This window comes from Sparus aurata, chromosome 21 (genome assembly GCF_900880675.1).
Source record: "Sparus aurata chromosome 21, fSpaAur1.1, whole genome shotgun sequence".
Taxonomy (NCBI): domain Eukaryota; kingdom Metazoa; phylum Chordata; class Actinopteri; order Spariformes; family Sparidae; genus Sparus; species Sparus aurata.
In genome coordinates this window covers 34,845,399-34,855,066 of record NC_044207.1, presented here as the reverse complement: position 1 = coordinate 34,855,066, position 9,668 = coordinate 34,845,399, and the positions used below count along the sequence as shown (strand labels likewise).

The window sequence follows — 9,668 nt, the reverse complement described above, 5'->3', positions numbered from 1 at the left end:
TGAACCGTAAATTTGTCTGAGCCATCACCCCTGAATATGGGAGGCTCCTTTGCACCTGACTGCATGACAACTTTAACGTTAGGCAATGTTATCTCTGAGGGCTCTGCAGGAGTACTGGTGTTATTTGTGCTCCTGTCAGATATTAGCTTAGCTGTAATGGATTCACCTAGCTTTTCAGCTAACTGTGTAATGAGTGAGCCCAAGTCTGGATTCTGCTCGACTTGGCTTGGCATGGCACGATCTACATAACGTGTAGAGGTAAGCTGTGGGGTGTGTAATGCTGTGATACTAGGCCCTGGTGTTCTGGACTCTAGGGGTCGGATGAACAAACCCCTCCCTACACCAACCTGGTACTCAACAGAGTCACTCTTACCATCGTTACCTCCACCCTCAACAAAATATGTGTAACCCTCTGCCATGATTTAGTCACTTCACACACAGAGAAAAAAATACAAGGGAAAAAAAAAGATCAACAGTAAAATTCAAACTGAATGGCCAGGAACAGGAAGAGCACACAATAACAAATCTGGATTATCACATCAATCAGCAACCAATTACACATCAGTAAATTATTCTCTTAGATGCTGTCATACTGATGAAGCAATGAAAATATCAAAATCACCTGGTTGCGGTCCAGGGGAATACCTGACCACAGAAAAGGGGACTGAATGCAGCTTCCCACGGTGAACGAGCTGACGTCGATCTTCAGACCAACCCTTGAAAGGTCACGGCACCATTGTAACGGGCGTGCATTGTCTTTAGCAGTTTTTATCAAATTAATTGCACATCCGTTAACCCTTGTATGTTCTGCGTTGTGTTCTATGTTGAGCTGAATGAAGAAAGGACCCGGACCACGACCAGCTGTTGGTTGCTCTTTTAATGAAGGCAGGGCGGTGGGTTTGTCTGTACAAATCAACAGAAAAACACATAAGGCTCTGAAACATGCAGTCTCTCTCTCACAGCACACAGGTCTCAAGCTCCTCCTCTCAGCTAGCTTGGCGCGGACTGCACATACATGACTCAACCTTTAGTTTCAACAACAAAAATACTTTTAAATAAAAATGTGAAAATAAATGAAATAAATAATAAAATGTTCAATGTATTTGATAACGTGAATTTCCTGTACATGCTTAATGCAACAAGTGTAAACACATATAAACACTATGCCAGATAAATTATAATGAACATAATGCACATACCTGTACAAATCAACAGAAAAACACATAAGGCTCTGAAACATGCAGTCTCTCTCTCACAGCACACAGGTCTCAAGCTCCTGTTAGCGAATACACACACAGAAAACTCTTTAGACTAACATGTGGAAACTTGTCTACTTTAAAGCTTGCAAAAAGTCTGTTTACAAGATTTATATTCAACTGACACATTGGCTGCACGTTCACAACTTATGTACTAACATTTATACAGGAATTAAACAAGGTTTGCATTGTCCAAAACCCGAAATATATGTTTAGAAATGACGAGCAAAATAATACATTACCTCCTCTCAGCTAGCTTGGCGCGGACTGAGAGAAGCACCGGAACAACGGCACCAAGGCCTGCTACCTCTTAAAGTGACAGTACAGGTATTAACACTTTGTCAGAATACAACATTCAGGCATAAATATGGGCAATAAAACACATCTTAAACATATAGAAAACATTATTCATCAGGATTTGGTGACATTTCAAACATAAAAATAAAGGTATAATTTCAACCCGGTTACACATATGTGACTGAAAAAGCAGAAACTTTAGAAACCTTTAGATTCTTTATTTAATGTTTTTCTTACACATTAAACAGCTGAATGACTTCAGAAAAGAATTGTTCATATTTATTTTACAACAAATTCACAGTTAAATTTCTTCTGCAACAGTTTTAAACATTAGTGGTCAACTGCACATATATAAACACCTGTTATCATTATAGATCATTTCCAACAAGAAAATCAAAAACTTCCGTAGTTTAGCGTCACAAAGTCCGAATTTCTTAAATCAGCTTGTCTTTATTTTATCCCTATCATAGTAGCCACTTTCTCCGCCAACTTTCTTATTTATGTAACATCATGTTGTGAACAGAGACTAAGAACTACAATTCAAAAGTGCTGGCTGCACTCCAGTCCACTTTATTTGTTGGCAGAGTGAAAGAACGGGTTGAGTTTCCTGTAAATGCTGATGGGGGAGTGGATTTGCTGCATTTTTTGCTGTGAACGACATTTAACGTCATACACATATGAAGGTAAAAACTTAGTGTGGGGAAGAAGTATTAAGAAAGAAATATAATCTCATAAGGAGGGTATAGTCTTTTGTTGAAAATGCTATTTTTTCATTATCACACTTGCACATGCATAGGATTTAATTTTTTGTTTCTCTAATTTAATTCCCCAATAGAGCCATGAGAAAAAAACTTTTAATTTCTGAGTTTAAAGTCACATCTCATTCATATTTTCTTGTATATGAGATATTATTGTGAAAGCCAACATTTATAACATTTGAATATACTATTAAACAGTAGAAAAGTAAATCAGAAGCCATTAAATGATGCAACAGTAAAAAAAAGGGTATATTTTTCCTTTACTGTGTATCAAAAGACATCAGGATTATAGACTTTGAAAATTAAAGAAAGGGATCGAAAAAAGATTTAGATTCGACCTATGATCCACTGCAGCAGATGATTAGATCTGGTGTTGAGTGTGACGTCAGCTGTATTTCATAGGTATGGTTTGTTGCATGAAGTCCTCATATAAAGAGCTGATGTTGCAGGAAGGTTTAACTTCGCTTTAACTTTACGTCTCCACTTCAGCTGCAGACCAACTCTTCTCCCCACAAACCAACTATGGCCAGCAAATGTGGCAAACATGGTAAGTCAATGAAATGTATTCATAATATTGATTAACTAGTATTACAAATCATAGTCACACTTTTTTCATAAACAGTTAAAGAGGGGGCAGTGCTTAAATAACATAAAAAACTTTTCTCAAATCTCCAGCATTAGAGAGGTGTTTCTGTTATTCTGTCTACTGTCACTGATCTTAATTGGGTAGAAAATGAGTTTGAAACAGCTTCAAAAGAAACTTTATAACCTTCATGAAGGGAGGATTTGTTTCTTGACTGTTGTGTCAGACTGCTTTAGTGTTAGATGGACCTCATAAACTGGAAGCTGAGTGTGATTTTGATGCTTCTGTCTCAAGTTTTGCTTCATGAAAGTCTATTGTAATTACATTTACTTTCTAAATAGTTTGTAATGTTTATATTTCATGTTAAATTAACCTAATTCACAGCAGATATCTAAGTAAGACTCAGGTTTTTCATCTAACACTGGTTAGTTGTTTGGGAGTTGCATCGTTGCTTTTATCAACATGTTCTCACTCCCAGCTCGTCAAACACGGCAGCTCGCTCAGAGGCCTTAAGGTCCTGACAAACCAGGAGACCAGTGAGCGTCTGTGGCAGCAGCAGTTTGTGTGATGTGTCACAAACCCTCCTTACTAGTCGGTGTCTTTTTGGTCAACTGAGCCATCAGTGAGAGAACTCACTCTGATTTCAGAAGAATTCATGATTTCACTCTTTAGTGCAGCTTCTCCTCATCCTCCACCTCTTCACCAGAGACATTTACAACTCACTATCTCTATATTGGCGATATATTAGTGGGAGTGGAAACGCTCGTTCAGAACTAATTTGTTGTGTCTCAGATCATAACTAATTTGTTGTGTCCTTCTCCCTTCGGAGGAGGTCGCGGACTCACACATCCCAAGAGTCTGCGCACCAGAAAAAAAGGAATAAAAGAAAATGTCGCGTGCCGTAGATCATCATTTTCATGGGCTTGGGCGGCAGAAATTGTGAGGGTAAAACATCTGGTGACGCAACCAGGAAATGCGCCAAAGGCCAGACCGTCCCATTTAACAACGGCTGATGCGGTTAACAAGATCTCTCAGAATGACTCACCTTCGAAGACCGCAAAGGCCGGGTCCTTTCGAAGGATGCAGGTCCCTGTATTGGGACACAGCAATTGTATCTGCTGTCCTGAGTCTTCCTGTTTCTCTTTTTGAATGACAAATAGAGATTACTGCCACCTGGTGGTGTGGAGAGTTCTTTCCTCTCACACAGGTGCAGGAGCTACGAGCTAGTTGGCTGGCGGCTGTAGACTTTGTGTAGGTTGAGACAAGAACAGTCAGTGAAGTTTAGAAAAAGATCACGTTTTTAGGGTTAAAGTAAGTTGTGTGTTTAGGTAAGTTAGCTTTATTGTGTAACTTATTTAAAGATGTAGTCATCACTGATGCTTGGTCACACACAGGACTTAAACCTTTGTGTGGTTGTGTGTACAATCTATCCAGTTTGTATCTGATGTGATGGCAGTGAGAATGAGCTGGGTTTTAGTTAGTTATTTTTCATGCCAATAAATGTTTTTTCCTAAATTCATTAATCATTAAGGGGAAGCCAATCAGAACCATTTTAGATCTACTACTCTGACTCTGTCTTTTAAACACTTCACTTTTTAAACCACCAAGTCACCCAAACTGGGGCGGCTGTAGCTCAGTGGGTTGAGCTGGTGGACTAGTGATCCGAAGGTCACTGGTTCAAATCCCCTGCTCCCCTGGGGTAGGACTGAGCTACATGCCGAAGTATCCTTGAGCAAGATACTGAACCCCAGAATTGCTCCTGATGTGCAGTTGGCACCCTTTAGGGCAGCCACTGCCATCAGTAAGGGTCCTGCAATGAGCTGGCGACTCATTCAGGGTGTACCCAGTTCAACTTCGCCCATAAGTTGAACTGGATTTGGCCCCAGTAAGCCCCGCAACCCCCCACGGGGGGATAAAAGGCAGCAACATCCCGCAACCCTGATGGAAAAAGCGGAATAGAAAACGAACAAGTCACCCAAACTGTTCACTGTCAAAGTCACACATGTTCCCTAATCTTATGAAAACACTAACATTTGTTCATTATTTCAACATCCCGTCAGGTCCGACCATATACAATATACAACAATGAGGAGATAAGGATTGTTAAGAGCTGGGAAGCAAACAGCATTCTGGGGGAAAATACGTTTAAATCTGAGTTCTCCTTTGATTCTTTGACTAAACAATGTAATAAGGCCTTTGGTGAGGTAGATGGACAAAAGGTTGCGGTTATCGACACTCCAGGTCTGTTTGACACCTGTAAAGGTGAAGAGAAAATCAAACGAGATATTGCTCAGTGCATTTTTTATGCTTCTCCTGGACCTCACATCTTCCTGATCGTCATCCAACTGGGCAGATTCACAGAGGAAGAGAAGAGGACGGTGCAGAAGATTCAGGAAATCTTTGGAGAGGAAGCAGACAAATACAGCATGGTTCTCTTCACCCATGGTGACCTGCTCAAAAAAGGAGGAAGACACTACACCACTGAAATGTTCCAGGAGGCAGAGAAGAAGATTGAAGAGGAGAAACAACGAATCCTGAAAGAGAATGAAGAGCAAAGGCTCAAAGAACAGGAGGAGCTGAAGAGGGAAATAGAGAAGAAGTATGAGGAAGAAATGAAGAAGATTAATGCTGACAGAGAGAAGGAGAAAACGCCGGAGAGAAGCTCTTGAAAGAGAAAAAGAAGAGAAACGTAGAAAACAACAAGAAGAACAAGAAAAGAAGGCTAGACGCAAGGCAGAGGAAAGTGATGCAGTAAAAGACTTTCTGATCCGGTTGGGGACATTGGCAGTGACAGGGGCAGTGACAGGGGCAGTGACAGGGACACTGACAGGGGCAGGGACACTGACAGGGACAGGGATAGGGGTAGCTGTAGTTGTAGCTGTAGCAATATGGAGGCTGTTATGATTGGAATATTTCCAAGATGTAGACATGTCATTGACTTACTACAGTTCTCTGTAATTCTTCTGCTATGTTTTTTTGTCTGTTTGCTTTGATTTAATTGATGATGTAATGTGTTGGTTTGTTGTGTATGATGTCATTTAGTCACCTGACACCTGCTCAATGAAGAATCATAACTGAAATACATGTTTTGATTTTATGTACATTGTGTGATTTAGCATCTAACAACTTGTCTGATTTAACGTCTCTTGGTTTATAATGTCAAATAAATAAAAAAAACTAACATTTTAATTCCAGTAGATGAAATCAGTTAATGTTGAATAGTGCTACAGATTGTCATGAAAGCACTGATAAGGTGATCATGAAATAAAGCTGATAATAAATGAGTAATTCTTTCCAGAGGCTGATTTTAGGCTGAACTCCTGCATGAGCACAGATATTGTACAGTAGCTCCCTCCACTGGCCAGGTGTTGTTGGTAAATCATATTTAAATCCGTGTAACAACTATGAATTTATGTTTTAGATAAAGTGATGACAACAAAATAGATCAGGAACTATAATCAGTCCTCTTGTACATATACTGACCATGACTAGGTTGTTTTTTTAAGAAGTGGGGATAAAGTTCATCATCTCATTCTGTAGAAAAAATCAATCTTAAGTTCAGTCAGAGAAGCTGATATGAAGCTGGAAAGACCCATAAAGTGGTCGTGTTGGTGAGAAACTATCTTCTTTCTTTACCCAGAGAGCAAATTTCAACCCAACAAACTGGTGTCTGTAGATCTGTAGAAATATGGATAATGCTTCTAGTGTTCAACACAAAGAGAAATGCATCTTTTACTTTTTGATTGATTGAACCTACCGCCTCGAAAAGTCAGCCATTGTAAAAGTTAAACCTCCTCAACTGTAAGTTAAAAGTTAAACTTTCCTGAATGACAACAAAAGAAGAATTGAGGATGAAGAGACTCATTTGGCTCTGACTGGTCAGAAGCTACTCAGGAGTGTTGCTAGGTGAAGTTTTTAATACTTGGGGAAAGCAGCTGGATTTGATTGGCTGAGAGTCACAAAAGCTCTTCTCCTATTGGTCAAACGTTGACAGAAAGCACAGCAGGTGTTATCCATAACATTAATCAGGGCTCCACTGTTCTGTTATTAATTCATGACAGTTTTGAAGACTTAGACAACTTTATTCATCCTTTTGGGAGGTTCCCTCAAGGAAATTGAAAGGGTTTGTTTATTGGTCTATGACACAACATTGCAATGACACACAATGAGCTACACATGCAGGAGAACATTGCAGACCTGAATAGTGCACCCACAGAGTGTAGATCCACTGGTATGCATGTTAGGAAAATGGCTAACATTTTAAGTCTGGATGAGACTTCAGTGAGCACTTACAGAGAGCTTGTTATTTGCTTTGAAGTCAACCTGAGATGCACAGATTGAGGAGATTCGGATGAGAGTAGATTGATTTCATAAAGCGAACTCTCTGATGTCTCTGCCTGAGATCAAAAAGAGACACAAGAGTTGAAACATTCTGACATTCACTTCATTGAGAGCTTGATCAAATCAAATGAAATCAATGTTATTTATATAGCCCAAAATCACAATCACATTGCCTCAATGGGCTTTACAATCTGTACAGTGAACAACATCCTCTGTCCTTAGACCCTCGATTCGAGTGAGGAAAAACTTCACATGTTGATGGGAAAAAAAAAACTGGGTAAAAAAAAAAACAATGGAAGAAACCTCAGGAAGAGCCACAGAGGAGGGATCCCTCTTCCAGGACGGACAGACATGCAATAGATACAGTGTACAGAAAAGAGCAACAAATCACAGTTTACAAGTTACATCAACAGAAAGTCTGATACAAGTTATATATAAAGTGAGTGGATCCAGGAGACGATCGAGCAGGACGAGACATCACCAAGTGGTTCCCGAGCCAGACGACCTCCTGTCCACCATGATGACCTGGAAGAGGGCAGGACACGTTTGTAGTAGGCAGCGGCTATTACGTTTGTGGAAAATGTATTACATTTGTGGGTTTATTACATTAACTGCTGCAGATTTTTATTATCTTTGTGGTTTATAACGTTTTCGGACATTATTACATTGGTGGGCGTTACATGCTGCCTACCAGAGATCCAATCCTCACAACAGAGAGGCAGGTGGAGTCACCATCATCAGCGGCCTCTGAGCTTTCTTAAACTCCATCTCCATCTCCATCACCGGCAGCAGTCCACACAGGTGCAGTGGTGGTGTCGGTCCTCAAGCTAGCATCTGCCAAGGAACTCGCCTCCTCAGAGTCATTCGTCTTTTATTTCTTTGTAAATCCGAAATTTGCGAGTAGATTTCCCTGTTTTCTTTTAGACATGATGACTGCAAAACATGGCAGTAAATACGATTCAGCACCGAAATTGAGCGGGTCCAGCAGCTCCTGCGCAAATGGTCCAAATGTTTTTTTTCATTTCCGATGTCTGATTTAAAGTGACGTTTAAGACATAGCGCCCCCATGCTTCAGTGGTGAGGACAAGAATTGCATGCAGGCCGGCATCTTTATTAAAGTAAAATAGTGATGCACAAATCACACATTAAAAATAGCCTTATTTTACACATGATCCATGATTATGACAATACAGAAAAACAAAAAAACAAAACAAAAAGTAAATGCATGGGACAAAACTGCATTTTGCCAACATTTTAGAGACCCCCCCAAAATACAAATCATGTTTTCGGGGAGCTCATGTCTTATTAAAGGGGGCTGAGACCCCCCTGGCTCCCCCGTAGTTCGCACCCTGCCTAGGTGTGAAGAATGGGCAGTTCTGGGAATCTGAGGCCCCATCCAGACGACAACGCTCTTTTGCGAAAACGCACATGTATTGCATCATTTTGGCCTATTGTCCACACGGATCCTGAAAACACAGCGCCTGAAAAAGCACTTTTTTGAAACCAGGTCTCAGGGTGGAGAAATTCGAAAACGAAGCCCTCCCGTTTTCTTGTGGACGGCGAATCCGCACACTTTCCAAAACGATGACGCGATCGCCCCACCCCGCGATCTCTAAGCTCTGACCTCTGAACCCCGCAATGTCTCATAACAACAACAACAACAACAACAATGGCGGACTACTTACTTGAGTTCGTGCCGCAGAAGATATTGAGCCTTTCTTGCAACGTACTCGTCTTGTAGTTGAGTGTGAGTCTCAGCAGCAGTTCGACCTCATTATCGGTCCACACAAAGGCTTCTGGTTTCCTTGCAGTAGCCATTTTCATCTTCTTCTTGTTGTGTTCAGTTTCTCCGTCTACTGTCTGTTTGTTTACAGCGTGCATGCTTTATGCGCATGCTCCGTCTCCTCTTCTCCATTTTTGGTGAATGTCAAGCACCACCTAGAGGCCTGGAATATGAACTACAGCGTTTTCAGTCGTTTTCAGTGGATCCGTGTGGACACAAATATTCTTGAAAGGATGCCGAGGAAGACAGAGGAAAAAAAGATCGTTTTCTCCTGTCTGGACGGCCTCTGAGTTCACTTCAGAGTCCTTTTTGAAATTCACAATGAACAAATTCATCTGTGGGTCCCAACAGCAGCGACATCTTTTCCACTGAATAACTTCACATCTTCCTGCAGAAGTTCAGACAAAGTAATTCTGGCTTAGAACGAAATTAGCTGTGAACATTAAAAAACAGCTGATGGATTGGATTGGAAGTTCTCTGTAATTCTTCTGCGAAGTTGTTTTTCTGTTTGCTTTGATTTTATTGATGATTTCATGTGTTGGTTTGTTGTGTATGATGTCATTTAGTCACCTGACACCTGCTCAATCAAGAATCATAACTGAAATACATGTTTTGATTTTATGTACAATGTGTGATTTAGCATCTAACAA

The 9,668-nt window shown here is 40.6% G+C and overlaps 1 long non-coding RNA gene across 1 annotated transcript; it reads right to left on the bottom strand.

The window, feature by feature from the left end:
* Positions 1-848: 848 nt before the first annotated feature.
* LOC115573222 (uncharacterized) lies at positions 849-1,525 on the bottom strand. Its single transcript, XR_003982242.1, has 3 exons — positions 1,499-1,525; positions 1,200-1,276; positions 849-903 (listed from the first exon to the last, which is right to left on the bottom strand). It is a non-coding gene; the product is annotated as an uncharacterized LOC115573222 (long non-coding RNA).
* Between the last annotated feature and the right edge of the window lie 8,143 nt (positions 1,526-9,668).